Source organism: Rhineura floridana, chromosome 16 (genome assembly GCF_030035675.1).
Source record: "Rhineura floridana isolate rRhiFlo1 chromosome 16, rRhiFlo1.hap2, whole genome shotgun sequence".
Taxonomy (NCBI): domain Eukaryota; kingdom Metazoa; phylum Chordata; class Lepidosauria; order Squamata; family Rhineuridae; genus Rhineura; species Rhineura floridana.
In genome coordinates, this window is record NC_084495.1 from 23,990,483 (window position 1) to 24,006,935 (window position 16,453).

Consider the following 16,453-nt stretch of genomic DNA (forward strand, 5'->3'; position numbering starts at 1 on the left):
ACTTCCTATAACTTGAGCCCATTTATTTATTTATTTATTTAAAATATTTCTACCCCACCCGTCTACCCTATTATTCCACGTCCTGTACTCTGGATGATCAAGAAGAGATCCTGGCTATCCTCTGTGCGATAACCTTTCAAGCACCTGAAGAGTGCTATGGTATCTCCCCTCAGTCTTCTCAAGGCTAAACATGCCCAGTTCTTTCAGTCTCTCTTCATCCTTGTTGCGCTGCTCTGAACCTGTTCCAGTTTGTCTGCATCCTTCTTAAAGTGCAGTGTTTATGATCTGCTTGTTTAGATGGGGTCCACTCTGCTATATTTGATCCCTGCTGTATATTGAGCCATTTATAAAATGGACCTTGGTAGTAAACAAAACCCTTTGAGAATCAAAGTTTCTTCTCGCAAAGACAGAGGCAAAACCAAACAAAAATCCTTACCACAGCAAAACTGTGTCTCAAGATAGTTGACTCACTGTATTTCCCCTCTAAGCCACAACACCTGGATTGTTCCAATAGATTTACAGAAAAGTTCACTTATTAAAATCTTGCTTTTCTTTGTCAGGTGGCACTTAAAATTTCCAAAAGCCAATTGAGAGCTGTGGGGGCTTAACAACATCTGTTGCTGTAGTACACAATTGGTCCATTATGAGGAGTTTCTTTTCTGTTTTTGAATGGCAGTCTTCACAACTCATTATCGGTATCATTGCTTTTGGGCAAGATATCTCTGTGTGTTTTGATTACTCCATCAAAGCCAATGAACATCTCAAGCCCTTGTTTAATCAATGGCCCATCCCCCCCTGTGGTCTTTCCTGCGTGATGCTTAGCATCAATTGGTTTGGAGGAAGGCAGTCCTTCATGCTTCCAAAATTGAGCTGACAGTGATGGCATTAGTACCGCAAGCAATGTACCAGAAGGATGACACTGCTCAGGGATTATCAAGGGAGTCTGGGTTTGCCAATTCACAGTTTTTAGTGCTAAACAGGCGACACTGAGCCAGGTCATTTCAATGATACTCGTACAATTAGCTAAGTAGATAGAGAGGGGAAAGTTGACCAGCAAAAGATAGATTGTCCATATGAAATTGGCGTGTCAGCTTGACAAGGACTGGCTATGCGGCAATTGACTATTCTGTCCTGCCTCCAAATAACTTCACTATATCCCCCCACATACCAGAAACAGTGGGCAAAGAAATTAAGGGCCAATATGTTATATGCATCTTTGTGCATGTAGTTTCTCCCCCCCCCCAAATACAAATAGCATCATCTTGAAGTGGGGGGATGATTATTGGTGTCCCAGCCAGGATGGAAGGATGGAGGAGGAGATTCATTTAACACTTTCCTCCCCTGGTGAAGGAAAATCTGCTCTTTGATTTTATTTGCATTGGGAGGTAATCCTATGTTGGGCCTTTCTCTGTGATATATTCATGTTCACTGAATATATCAATAGGAAGGGGACAAGAATCATGGTCACTGGCCTCTTCTCAGACCCCTGCATATTCAGCGAAAGGGGTGAAGTAATGCTGAGCTGAAATTCTCCAAATTCGGGTATAGAGTGAAATATCCCCCTTCCCCAAATGGAGGCACTTTTGAAAGGTGTGAGTGGTATATTTATTTTGAAAGGTTTGGGGGCTTAGCACCAGCAGCTGGCAGCAATGGTCAGACTGTCAGACACCTGACCCCCAGAAACCCCAGATATAATAACATTCCATCTGGGGAATTACCTTAGGCAAATCCCATACTAATTGGGTAGGGGGGGCTGTAGCTTAGTGACAGAGCATCTGTTTTTCATGCAGAAGGTCCCAGGTTCAATCCCTGGCAACTCCAGGTAGGGATGGGAGAGAATCCTGTTGGAAACCCTGGAGACCCTCTACCAGTCAGTGTAGACAATACTGAATGAGACACAATAAGGGCAGCTTCTCATAGTCCTATATATTCCAGGGCATTCTGGACAGAAAACAAATGTAGCTATCATTCAGTGGCATCTAACAAGTGATCTGTTGCCATCAGCAAAGTGGGGGGGGAACTGCTGTGTTGCTGCTGCTACCTTTGAGAAGCCTCTATTATTTTTTGAAAAAATATATCCCCACCAAAAATGACTGAAATGCCTACATATGCTATTGTATCTTCCAGTGCGGTGCACAGTTGTGGGGTGGGTTTTTTGTGGGAAGGGAGGTAATTTAGTCTTTAGGTGTGCTCAGTCTGCACATGATTAGGGATTTCACCTTTTCAGGATTGCTGATCATACTAGGGATGGAAAAATCTGTCGATTTTGGTTCTCTTGGGTTGACATTTTTCCACTCTTAAATTCAGTTCTCCTCATTTCTGCAGCAATTTTTGAATTTTTTTACAAAAAAAAATTCCCCATGAAAATTCTCCACCATTTTAGCCCTAATTTCTCCATATAAACACATTTTTGTGGGCAGTTGTGACAAAGGCACACATTTTTGCATGCCATTTCTCATCATATAATGCATTTTTTGCATTTTCACTCATATGTTCATTTTTATACACATTTTCCCCTAACATATGCATTTTTATAAACATCATTTGGTTGACGAACTTCATCGCAAAACTCTAATAAACGTGAATTTCTAAAAATGTGTTTTGGTTCTCATTGTTTCAGAAAGTGCAAATTTGATAAATTCTGCTTGAAATGCAAATTGAATTGAAATTCTCGCCCACCCCTCAATCATACAACAATATAATCATCCATCATCATCATTACATTTACACCCTACTGTTCTAGCAAGGCACTCAGGATGGGACACATGGTTCTCACTGCTTTTCATTTTGACTTTGCAATAACCCTGTGACGTCAGTTTGCCTGAGACAATGACTGGCCCAAGCTCACCCAGTAAGCTTCATGGCTGAGTGAGGGGTTTGAACTCTGGTTTCCCAGGCCCTAGTCCAACACTCTAACCACTACACACGTGTTTATAATGTATTCACAAAGGTTTGTTCTTACCTGCACCTGAATCTGTGGAGGTCAAGAGAAGTGGTAGCACACTTGATGTGTTTAATCAGAATACCTGAGGGAGTTGTCAAAGAGCTTGACCTTGATCTGATGCCACAAAGAGTCTGGTGGAGTCCATGGAGAAAAGGAGGTGGTGGGCCAAGCGAATCAACTTTGGAATCTTAGGGACCCTCTTGATGGCAATGTGGTTGTTACTGAGCTGGTCCCGGTGCATATAGAACCTGGAAGTCATGGAGCAGGCAATCCAGGCACCACATAGATTCAAGTGCATGTGTATAAAGAGGAATGTAAGTTGAGCAGTTCATGTGCATAGCACCCAGTCATTGTGGACATTCCCAAGGCCTTATGAAGAATGTGCACATAATCCACACAACAAGAAGGGACTGTGCACATTTCCCAGTCAATACACATAATCTCCAACAGGTCTTGGACAGTGTGCATATATAGACAGAATTTTGTCCCTTCTCCAACCATTATGCATAATGAAGGCTGAGAGTTGGTGGTTGGCCAAGGTCACCCCAGCAACCTTCATGGTTGAGTGAGGAACTGAATCTGGATCTCGCTGGTCCTAGTCAAACACTCAAACTATTATATCCAGAGCTTGGAAAAGTTACTTTTTAAAACTACAACTACCATCAGCCCCAGCCAGCATGGCCACTGGATTGGGCTGATGGGAGTTGTAGCTCAAAAAAGTAACTTTTCCAAGCTCTGATTATACCACAATAGTTAACCTCCATTACTATTTGTTTCCAAACTCTCACAGATTCAGGTACAAAATAACCAAGCCAGTAATTGGTCTTGAACTTGTATGGAAATTTCTGAAGATACAATAGAAATTTCTCCTTTTGTCAGCTCTGGCCTTGGAAGGATCAAAATGTGATTTTCCTCTTGGTCTCTGTATGGGTTACCTTTTTTTAGACACTGTGTGTTAATGATATGCAGAGATAAGCTCTTTCTGCATGCAAATGATACATAATGTACTAGTCGAAATGCAAGATGGAGACAAAATTCTTCAAATTGACTTTGACAGCATTCAAGGTTGGTTCAAGGAAAAATGCCTCCTTTTGAATGTTAAACAACGGTTTTCAAAACAGGGGAAACCTGAATGTAATGATAATCATCATGTTGATTGTGCTATGCACGGAACAGATGACTGATTTAAGTGTCTGCAGTTGAGACTTTATTTCTAGTGTTTTGTGAACTCCATGGTTTTATCTTAAGCAGGTAACTTCTTTCGGCAACTGATGCAAATGCCATGTTTTCTGTGAGATTATAGAATTTTCACTAAGCATGTGATTCATAGAGCTAGGTGTGACATTACAATAGATAATCAGTCATCTTGATTCACTTTTGGATAGCAATGCTCACAAGCTCTTCTTCACACATTATCCATTTATTTTACGGGTGCTAGTTCAGGAGAACCACAGGTATCACAAGCAGTGCTTGAAGGTGGTCTGAGCGACATTGGTATAGTCATCACAGCATGAACAAATTCTGTTGTGCTTTGTAGCAGAACAAGTGCTTTCCATGTTTGTTTGTTTGTTTATTATTTTATTTATTTATTAGATTTATATCCCACCCTTCTTCCCAGTAGGAGCCCAGGGCTCCTACTTATCCTCGAAATAATAGTGTGTGATAGGTGTGCTGCAAGGGAGAGGCTTGTACAAGGTCAAGTCTGTAATTTGCAATTACTTCTTACCAATCTTTTACAAATTGGGACAACTTGAGCACATGTAGGGTATCATTCTCTATGGTGCAGCTATCCCTGCACTGCAAGTACATATGGAGATGTATCTACATCCAAGGCAACATTCACACTGTATATTCCATTATTATTCCACTTTAAACAGTCATGGCTTCCCCTGAAGAATCCTGGGAAGTGTTTGTGAAGGGTGCTGAGAGTTGTTAGGAGACTCGTATTCCCCTCCGAGAGCTACAATTCCCAGAATTCTCTGGGAAGAGAGACTGACCATTAAACTACTCTGGAAACTGTAGCTCTCAGAGGGGTATAAGAATCTCCTAACAGCTCTCACCACCTTTCATAAACTACACTTACCAAGATTCTTCAGGGGAAGCCATGACTGTTTAAAGTGGAATAATAGTGGAATAAATCTACAGTGTGAATATGGCCAAGACTGATCATCTTCTGGAAACATTGTAAGCTCAGATAGATATGTGAGCATTCTTCAAGCATTCACCTGAATTCATAGAAAGCTAGCTTATAAGTCAGACCATTGGTCCGTCTACCTCAGTACTGTCTCCATTGACCAGCAGTGGCTCTCCATGGGCATTCCAAGCTCTATCTCCATATGCAGGCTCCTTTGTGCATTGAGCACAATGGTTTGAAATGGGCTCCTACATGCACACACTTAGAAGAATCCTCCACCTCATCGGGAGCCCACTTAAGGCAGGTTTTCGAGTTGCACAAAGGCTTCTAATCACAGGCAGCAAAATGATCATAGACGCCCTCAAGGCCTTTGGAGCTTGCATGTGTGGGGACATTGGGACAGGACTTACATACATACCTCTGGTCCCAATACAAAGTTTTTAACACACAAGTGTGCTGGCAAACTCCTGAAGAGGGATATAGATAGAGATTTGTACTGGTAAGGCTGAATTACAGAATATGACTGAAGGTGGAGTTGCAGCATTTTCAATGCTTTTACTATTTTAATTGCTCTTATTCTTACTTAATTTAACCTAATGTTACTCAGTTTGAGGCCATTGGTTGACTAGAGCTTATATGGTGAAATAAAAAAATGAAAGCCCAAATTAAAGGGCAACATCTCAGTTTAACCCATATTTTGGAGAGGTGGTGCATAGCAATTTGAACTAGAACTGAAATACTGTACATACCATGTGTTGGTGGATGTGAGTGTGGGTGGGGGTGAGTGTGGATGGGTCTGGGTTTGGGGGGGAGTGGTGTCACTTACCTTATACAAGAGGGCTGATTTCCCATTTCTCTCACTTCTTGCATTGTTCACAGTAGCACTGGCCCACTGATCTCACTCCCAGACAGCAGACACTGGTAGCTCAAAGTCAGTGGGGCAGTGAACCTGTTCTGGGTTTTATTCCTAACTTCCAAGGAGCTGTCCGAGGTGCACCCAAGTTCAGCACCTCAGACAGCTCCTTCAAATGGACTAAAACCTGGGACAGGTTCACTGCCTCACTGACATCCGAGCCACATGTTTCAGGAATACCTTGAGACCAAAACCACATCACACCATGTTGCTCCCAAGGCATTCTGGATGTCAGTTGGTGGGAAGCAGTGCAAGACTGTCTCCCCAGCTTTCCACCAACCACACTTCCTGGAGTCAGCTAGCAAATGAAGGGGTCATCCTCAGAGGATTGTACTAGGGTCTTAGGAGCTCCTCCACACCATGTTTCCCAAGAGTGCAGGACCATAAGCCAGGTCAGTAGCTTTTATCATCTTTAATTCCTAGCTACTTTATATTATTTTATTGTAGCCTGCCTTTCAGGGTGGCATACTCTGTTTATGGCTATGTGACAAGGACTTTGTTTTTCTATTCTTAATGGAACTGGTGGGTTAACAGAGCTCCCTACATGGACAATAGCTTCAAGGAACAGTCTGAATATTTTCCACTGAAATGATCTCGTCCATCGTTAGCTCAGCTGCCACAATAAATTAATGACAAAATAAGTGGAGGATATGTGATATTATTTCAGTCTCCTTCTCTCATCTATCACTGACCTATTCTTCATTCTAATATTACCCTTCCATGTATAACAGTATTATATATACAATGATAATATCTCCTGAATTTCTTTTTAAAAAGATATATTTTTACATATGCTTAAAAAATTATATTAAAATTATTTAAGGCTAGAGAACTAATTTCCCTAGATATATGTTCTTTGGCCTGAAGAATCTCTACACTGTTAGGGAAGAATCAGGAGTAGAGCAATTCCCTTCTTCTCTTTATTAAAGGAACCATCTGCTTGTGACCTTTATAAAAAGCAGGCCTTTGATTTTCAATTAATACTTTATTGGAAATTATTATGAATTCATGAGTCAGGTAAAGGTAGGGTCACTTTTCAGATTGCCTCTCTCTATCATTGTGGCTCTTTATTTTGTAGTTATTTTGTTTTTAATAATAATATCTTCTGCCTTTTCTGCTCCACTGAATGTACTGAGTAGAACTTGGGTCCACGCTGTATTGGCAGTTTGACTTCGATCCCTGGGAATGACGACCAGTAACCTGCCAGGCTGAAATTCAGTCATATTTCTTAAGCAGTAAATCCCACTAAAATCAGTCAAACTGATTTGGATGGATGGGCTTTTGGATAGAGCCAAGGCAAAATTTCTCAGAAGAATTTGAGAAGATTTTGAAGATTATTTCTTTTGCTCACTTCCCCCTGGTTGTTTTTTTTAAAGCCACCATACAGACTTTTCTGTGTATTTCCCACCATTGGGGGGGGGGAAGACATTTTTGCTCCACAAGGCCCTGCACATTGTGGAGGATGCAAAATGGTGCCCAGTTGCTGCTGCAGCCACTTTCACTTGGAACAATAACAATAAAACTGAGGCTAAAAGAAAGAAGGTGTGCCAATGAGAAGCCCTACCATGAGAAATAGTTGAGCAAATTCTCCTTCCCCCAGAGAAGTCCTTTGAAATTATCTCCCCCAATTTCTCTGCCCAAAGATATGGCAGAGTGATGGCCCACAACTTGAATAACTTTAAAAGGCGACTGAACAACCTCGTGGTGGATAAGGCTATCGAAGGCCACTAGTCACGGACTTCCCAGAAGATTGCTTCGCTTGTGGCTGCCTCTGAGATGAGCTCTGTCTCAGAGGAAGCTTTTTTCAGTTTAAAATCAGTCAAAAGGGAACTTTGACTGGTGTAAATGTTCTCCCAGGCAAGGGTGAACTGAATAGATTATCCACAGAAACTTCGTTGGGCTGTCGGTGGCTGGAATTGATCAGGAATTCCCTGGGAAAGGAAGGCATACCTAGCAGCCGAGGACGGAGTTAGGACTTCCAGCAAGCTGGGCTGAAAAAAAGCGAGACGTTTTTTCTTTTAAACGATCCACAACGGGCGAGCTTTCTTCTGTCTAACCTTATCATTTGGCTTAAATTACTACAGTAAAAGAGATTTGTTTGGGAATCAGCAATTGAGATACCTGGGTGAGTTACACTTCTCTCTTTTATACAAGGAATTAAGGAGGAGGAAAGAAAATTTAAAAAGCTTATCTTATTTTTTATGGCAAAAAGCAGGCCTGAATTTGGAAACTATAAAGATTAAAATGGATGAGGGGCAACTTATCCGAAGAGAAATCTGATTTAGATGATTATTTGATTGATATATGTCTGGGACTACTTTTTCTTGGACTACTTTCTTTAGATGAATCTGCTGTTCGTGTATGTTACTAATTGTTCGGCGCTGTGAACCAAATTTGTTTTGCATTGTTGGACGTGCGGGAGATAAGAACTGTGCTGGCCAGATGTCAACAGGCCTGGAATATTAACTCCCTTATTGCTGGAAAAAGAAGCAAATTACTCTTTGCTTGGGAATTGTGGCTATATTGGAAATTTGAAGGGTTTTTTTTTTTTTGGCTTTAAGAATGACAATCAAAGAAGTGGCAGAGACCCTGGATGTACCCCTGGAAGGGTTTTCCCCTCTGGATATGTTTCAGAAGATAATGGATGAGATTAAGATAACGAAACAAGAACTGGGACAGAGTAGACAAGAGATGGCAACTGAATTTGGTAAAGTGAAACAGGAGTTGAAAGAAATAAAGAATTATATGAGAAAAGAAGCAGATGGACAAGCAATAGAATATGAAAAAGAAATTAAAGGGAAGGAGCAAATTCTGGAGATTGGATCAGATATATCAAATGTGGAATTGGAAAAAGATTTGGACTTTATGGCAAAAATTAAAGGGAGGATGCAAGTCCTGGAGATTGGAACAGATATATCAAGTGTGGAACTGGAAAAATATTTGGAGTTTGTGGATCCTGGAGATAAAGATTACTGTTTGGAATTCGGCGTTGTCCCTGGAGAAATTGATGAAGATATCAGAGATAAAGCTATCAATGTTTCGATGGAATTTCTGGACTGGAATGATTTGATGGAACTTGAAATGGAGAAAATTTATAGAATTAATTCCAGATATGTGACAATGGAAAAACTCTGAAGAGATGTGCTAGTGCATTTCGTAAAAAAGAGGAATAGAGATATGACTTTACAACAATATTTCAGCAACACATTCAGAATTGATGGCAAGGAAATATTTGTGATGAAGGAAATTCCCATCAGACTCTTACTATATGACTATGACAGCAAGATTATTATGGGTGCAAGGATGGAAGTTGGAAGATGGAATTAATACTGATAATGGAAAAATAGCTATTGAAATTACTGGTCCTAGTAGACTTGATGAGATGGATTAATTGACATGTTTATTTGAAGAAAAATCGAGGGATATATTTCTCAAGGAGTGGAAACCTCTCTTTGACTTTTTGCGGAAAGAATAAAGTGATGTTAATGAGATTTGATGATTAATTAAGATAACTACTGGAGGAAAGTGATTTTGTAATATATTAAGAGACAGGTTTGTCATATATCATAGACCTATAACTGATCTGCGACAAATCGGAAGTCAACATTTTATTTTATTGTTTAATTTGTTTCTTTTTTGTTTTGTTTTGTTTCATTTGAAAATTTGAATAAAATTAATGATAAAAGAAGGCCACTAGTCACAAGTGTGCCTCTGAACACCAGTTGCTTGGAATCGTGACTGGGGAGACCCCTGTTTGTGTTTATGTTCTGCTTGAGGGCCTCACAGAGATCTGGTTGGCCATTGTGAGAACAGGATCCTGGACTATATGAGCCTTTGGCCTGATCCAGCAAGGCTCATCTTGCATTCTTCGGATGGAGAATTTTAAAAGGCCATTTGTGTGGAGCTCTAGTTTCAGCTGTAAGCCATATCTACTGTGAACAGAGAAGGAAATAGATAGATGAGACACAACTTCTAGGAAGGCAAGTGCCGTAGTTTTATTAAGGGTTGCATTTACCCTCAGAGTAGAACCATAGAAATTAATTAACCTAAGTCAGCCATGTCCATTAACTTCAAAGGGACTACTCTGAGCAAGACTAGCATTAAGTATCACCAGAGGTGTTTAAAACTGGACCTGAAACCAAATAATAAAATGTCTTATCCTGAGCTCACATTATAGGTCCAATGGAAAAGGATCATGATATCTATGCTAGTTCCACACTGGCTCTGTACCAGAAATAGTTGTGTTTAGAGGTGAGCTGAAATTGCCCCAGCAAATCTATCATCCACATTCACAGGTGGTTAATTATACGAGGGAGAGGATTTTAGGGGTAGCAAGACTTTTTTGAGGGGAGGAGTGGGCAACATATTTGGGGGGCACTTCCTTGAAAATTGTCCCACAAAGTCAGATCATTTGTCTGTCTAGCTCAGCATTGTCCACACATGGCACTCCAGGACCTTAGGCAGGAGTCACCTCCCAGCCCAACTGGGAGGCCAGATCAGACCACTGGCCCATCTAGCACAGAACTATCTACATTGACTAGCAGTAACTCTCCAGGATTTCAGATGGACATAGTGGACATAGTGTACTTAGACTTTCAAAAAGCGTTTGACAAGGTACCTCACCAAAGGCTTCTGAGGAAGCTTAGCAGTCATGGAATAAGAGGAGAGGTCCTCTTGTGGATAAGAAATTGGTTAAGAAGCAGAAAGCAGAGAGTAGGAATAAACAGACAGTTCTCCCAATGGAGGGCTGTAGAAAGTGGAGTCCCTCAAGGATCGGTATTGGGACCTGTACTTTTCAACTTGTTCATTAATGACCTAGAATTAGGAGTGAGCAGTGAAGTGGCCAAGTTTGCTGACGACACTAAATTGTTCAGGGTTGTTAAAACAAAAAGGGATTGCGAAGAGCTCCAAAAAGACCTCTCCAAACTGAGTGAATGGGCAGAAAAATGGCAAATGCAATTCAATATAAACAAGTGTAAAATTATGCATATTGGAGCAAAAAATCTGGATTTCACATATATGCTCATGGGGTCTGAACTGGCAGTGACTGACCAGGAGAGAGACCTCGGGGTTGTAGTGGACAGCACGATGAAAATGTCGACCCAGTGTGCGGCAGCTGTGAAAAAGGCAAATTCCATGCTAGCGATAATTAGGAAAGGTATTGAAAATAAAACAGCCGATATCATAATGCCGTTGTATAAATCTATGGTGCGGCCGCATTTGGAATACTGTGTACAGTTCTGGTCGCCTCATCTCAAAAAGGATATGATAGAGTTGGAAAAGGTTCAGAAGAGGGCAACCAGAATGATCAAGGGGATGGAGCGACTCCCTTACGAGGAAAGGTTGCAGCATTTGGGGCTTTTTAGTTTAGAGAAAAGGCGGGTCAGAGGAGACATGATAGAAGTGTATAAAATTATGCATGGCATTGAGAAAGTGGATAGAGAAAAGTTCTTCTCCCTCTCTCATAATACTAGAACTCGTGGACATTCAAAGAAGCTGAATGTTGGAAGATTCAGGACAGACAAAAGGAAGTACTTCTTTACTCAGCGCATAGTTAAACTATGGAATTTGCTCCCACAAGATGCAGTAATGGCCACCAGCTTGGATGGCTTTAAAAGAAGATTAGACAAATTCATGGAGGACAGGGCTATCAATGGCTACTAGCCGTGATGGCTGTGCTGTGCCACCCTAGTCAGAGGCAGCATGCTTCTGAAAACCAGTTGCCGGAAGCCTCAGGAGGGGAGAGTGTTCTTGCACTCGGGTCCTGCTTGCGGGCTTCCCCCAGGCACCTGGTTGGCCACTGTGGGAACAGGATGCTGGACTAGATGGGCCACTGGCCTGATCCAGCAGGCTCTTCTTATGTTCTTATGGAAGTCTGTCCAAGCTCTAACTGGAGATATCAGAGATTGAACCTAAGACCTTTTGCATGCAAAGTAGATGTCCTACCATTGAGCTATGGCCTTTCCCATCCCAATTTGAAGAAAGCCTGAACACATTCCAATTCAGGTAAATGTGGTCAAGAAATATTGCCAATTCTTATCAGGACTTACTTCCCAAACCCAGAGCAATTGATCATGGCCAGGCACAACCTGTCCCTCCCTTACCAGGACTGAGTAAACCAATAACAATCCTGCAAGGTAGGTAGACTGCCACCACCCCTTAAACCTGATCACCCACTCTGGGCCAAGGGGAAACCCAAAGTGCCAGAAATAGACTTGCCAGGGATTCCAGAAGACAAGAGCCAAAGATACACACCTTGTCTTGGAGCCTTAAGGCAAAATACCTAACTAGACAGTAACCTGTGGCTAATTGGCCCATGTGCTGGATTCAGAGCCAATTTCCCCCTGAAATGAACACACATTGGTAAATAAGAGGTAGCTTTATTAGAATAGAATATAAGTGCAAAATGTATAGCAGCAAAACAGTTCCTTAAACCAAGCACCCCCAAGGGCTAGGTAAAATACAAGACAGAGTTTAAATAACAAATAAAAATAACAAAGCTGTCTCACCTACTCTATACTCACATAAGATTGGTAAACCAGCAGCGTAACATCATGGTTCCACATCTCCCCAGAGATGTATAGCCTTGATGGAAGATGGAACCCCAACATCAGGTAACATGGGGAAACTAAGACCTAAGGTCTTGGTTCTATTGTTATGGGGGGAAACCCAGCAACAGCCAGGAATTAATTAGCCAGTCAGGGGGCATTTTAATGCTGAAATCTTCTGGTGCTTTTGCACTGAACAGTCACACATGTCTCCACCCTTCCCAGGCCTGTGGCCTTGAAGTACCAATCTCAGCTGATAAGCAGGTGTTCTTGCTTACTGCCTAATTAACTGAGTTCAGCTGTGAGATCTGACTGTCACATGGCCTCTCAGAGGCCCTAATTCAGGCACGATGTTTCCCCCACACAATTCCTTGCCACAGAACCATTTTAGAAACCAGGCATTCTTGACAAATATAAGTAATGGCAGGGGGAGGAGGTTGCCACAGCCCTAGTTGGGTTATTGTGTGGAGGAAAGTCTTGCTTGAATTGCACATGCTCTATAACAATTTACTCTGAGTGAAGAGTAAGGTAAAGAGGATCCCTTTCTCCAAGTCCTGTTATCTCTGAGTGGGTGTTTGAATATTTTCAGTTGAAGCCTCAGCATACTCACCACTGCTGTGACCAAGAGGGAACCTATTTATCCACCACGACCTCTAACTCTACCACTCCCTGGCTAGACTTGTCCTGTATCAAAACATAGCAAGGGAAGATGGATGCCAAGCTGTATGCAAAATGCAGCAGAGAGTGGGAGTTTTGACCTAAATGGATGCATCACATGAGGCCATGTGGCTGGCTGTTGCTGCTTTCTCTCACCTCTTACACACAAATTCCCTCTGCAGCAGTGAAGCAAATGGAACAGAAATTGTATTTGTTTATTTATTACATTTATATCCCACCCTTCCTCCCAGAAGGATCTCAGGGTCGCAAATAAGCAACAAAACATTAAAAGCACCAACAAGCATATTAAAAACATAAAAACCAACATCTTAAAAACAAAACATCTTTTTTTAAAAAAAAAAAGTATTTAGAAACATCTTAAAGGCAATTCCAACACAGACTGGGATTATACAGTCATGAGAGTGTCTGTATACAATAGCCAGCATGATTTTTTTCACATTCCGACATGTTAAATTGAAAATACCCCCATGCCATTCTGCTGCTTCCCATAAGCTCATTTCAAAACAAAATCTTACAAAACTTGTAGTCCTCTGGTGCATTCACTATAGCTGCCCAATTTCCCTGCTTTTTAAAGTTTGATAAAAATATCTGCTGGCTATAGATAGGTTCTCAGACCTCAAGAGTTTTTAGCCTATTAGTGAATAACTTCTCTACTTAAAAGGAAATGCTATCATATGGGGCACAAACAACATACCAGAGCTATATGAGCTTTTTTAAAAAAAAAAAAAATGGAAATGTTCCAAGGCCACAGACAAAGGCAACTTTATTGGACTGCAAATATGTGTCATGTCGCATCAATATCAGGAAGAAGATTAAAATTTGAATCTTTTCATATACTCCAGTGTGGTGTAGTGATTGACCTGGGACCTGGGAGACCAGGGTTCAAATCCCTGCTGAGCCATGAAGCTCCTGAGGTGACCTTGAGTCAGTCACTATCTCTCAGCCTAACTTACCTCACAGGGTTGTTGTGAGGGTAAAGTCGGGAGTCGAGAACCATGTTTATTTGCCACCTTGAGCTCCTTGGATAAATGTAACAATAGATAAATATAACAAGATGCCCGTTGCAGACATTTCACCCATGTTTGCATAAAAAGTCATTTTTGCATACTATGCTCATGTGAGTAAGGCTGCCTTGATATGGAAGGGTTAAAGAGCTATGAGGATAGATAGCTTACCTAGTGGCCTGGGTGGATTAAACATGAAACTTTTCAATAAAGCAGATGTTTTCTTGTGAAAAGATTAATAGTATGAGTTCAGATATTGTGACAATGCATAATGGTCATAATGCAAGCATAAATAGTAACTAGATTTCCCCAAAATATGGCAGATTCCATTGTAGACACCAGAATTTTCAGGGAAAAATTGAAAATGATGGAATGGCTGGGGCAAGTCACACTGGCTGGTCTATCCTCTTTGTAGTGTCATTGGTGTCTTTTCAGGTCACTTCTTATTGGGTTTAGCTTGATTCTTCCTCATTCCTGTATCCTTCCCCATGGTGGCCTGTGACAACTAGTATTTCTTCTCCTGGGGTTTTACTCCTTACTGCCTGTGGGCTACCTAAGCAAATAGGCAGTCACAGCTTGTTCAAGCTGCACACTTCACCTAAAACATTCCTTCCCCTCCCACCCTGATGGCTTCCAAGCACCTGGTGATGAATTCACACCCTCCTGGTGATCCATTAGAGGGATTCCAGTCTCTTTGGGACTGGTGGCCACCAGCTACTTTGAAAACAGTTAAACTACAACCACCAGCTACATGTAACTACCTTTAGTTAAGAAACTTAATGTATGGGTGAGGAAATTGTCACCATCAGGTGTTGCTGGACTGGAACTCCCATATTTATTTATTTGTTTGTTTATTTATTGCATTTGTATACTGCCCCATAGCCGAAGCTCTCTGGGTGGTTTACAGCAATTAAAAACATTAAAAACAAATATACAAATTTAAAAACACATTTTCTAAAAAAGCAATTTAAAAACACATGCTAAAATGCCTGGGAGAAGAGGAAAGTCTTGACCTGGCACTGAAAAGATAATAGTGTTGGCACCAGGCACACCTCATCAGGGAGATCATTCCATAATTTCTGACATTTGGCCATTCTGGCTGGGGCTGATTGGAGTTGGAGTCTAGCACCATCTGGAGGACCACAGGTTCCTCATCCTTGTTCTAAACACTACATGACCCTGGACCTATCATCATCAATTTCAGTATTCCAGCAGATCTAGGGGACAAAATGAAGTAAAATTGAAACCCTATCTCCCCGATTTTGACTGCCAAGTCATCTAGGCTTTTTCTTCCGGAGGCCCAGCATTGACCAATTCATCTTCACTCTTGCTCTTCTTCCTATTAAAGTGGAGTCTCTTTTTTATTGCCCTCATTTGTAATAATTTATCTTTGCACTTTACAACATTATTGATTTATTAAATTGATCATTAAAGATACAAGAAGCTAAATCATTCAGTGGGACACTTGGAATTAAGTGACATATATCTCTTTGTCTGTGAAATCGAGTGGCATCAAATAATGAAAATCAATCCCTATTTTATTGAAGGAAATAAAAATATAATTAAATAGTAAGTCATTTTCTTTCTTCATTAAGGTCCATGATATTAGAATAGTATAAATCATTAATATAGAAACTCAAAAGGACCTACAAATTGCATCCAGCATGTCAGTATATTGGTTATCATTTCATATCCTTATTCTAAATCGGAGATGGCCAGTGTCTATAGAATTGAAGGTCAATCTGTTCTCCAGTATACTCGCCAGAAATTGATATTATCCTTAGGCATCACCCTTGGAAATCTGGGTTTGGGAGCCGGGGTTAGTGAGTTCCATAATAAATGTGGACCACGCAGTGCTAAAACCTTCAGAGTTATGGTGCACATGTGCTCAGATATAGCATGACATAAAAATATGTGCATGTACATATGGCATACAAAGTCCAATACTTTAACATTAAGTGTTAACTCACTTAAAACTAGGGATTGAATGATCTGTCAGTTTTGGTTCTCTCAGTTTTTCGTGTTTCTAATCTTAAATTTGGTTCTCCACACTTCTTCAGCAATTTGCATTTTTTAAAAAAATCCTCATGAAAATTCTTCAGCATTTTAGTGCAAATTTCTCATAGTGCAAATTTTTCCTTTACATTTTTGCATGCAGTTTTGATTAATGTATGCATTTTTAAAGCATTTTTCCTAATATAATGTACTTTGGTATGTTATTTTCACTAATTG

At 40.8% G+C, this 16,453-nt stretch overlaps 1 non-coding gene across 1 annotated transcript; it reads left to right on the forward strand.

Moving 5' to 3' along the window:
• The first annotated feature begins 1,749 nt into the window (after nucleotides 1–1,749).
• On the forward strand, nucleotides 1,750–1,821 carry TRNAE-UUC (transfer RNA glutamic acid (anticodon UUC)). Its single transcript has one exon. It is a non-coding gene; the product is annotated as a tRNA-Glu (tRNA).
• The last annotated feature ends 14,632 nt before the right edge of the window (nucleotides 1,822–16,453 follow it).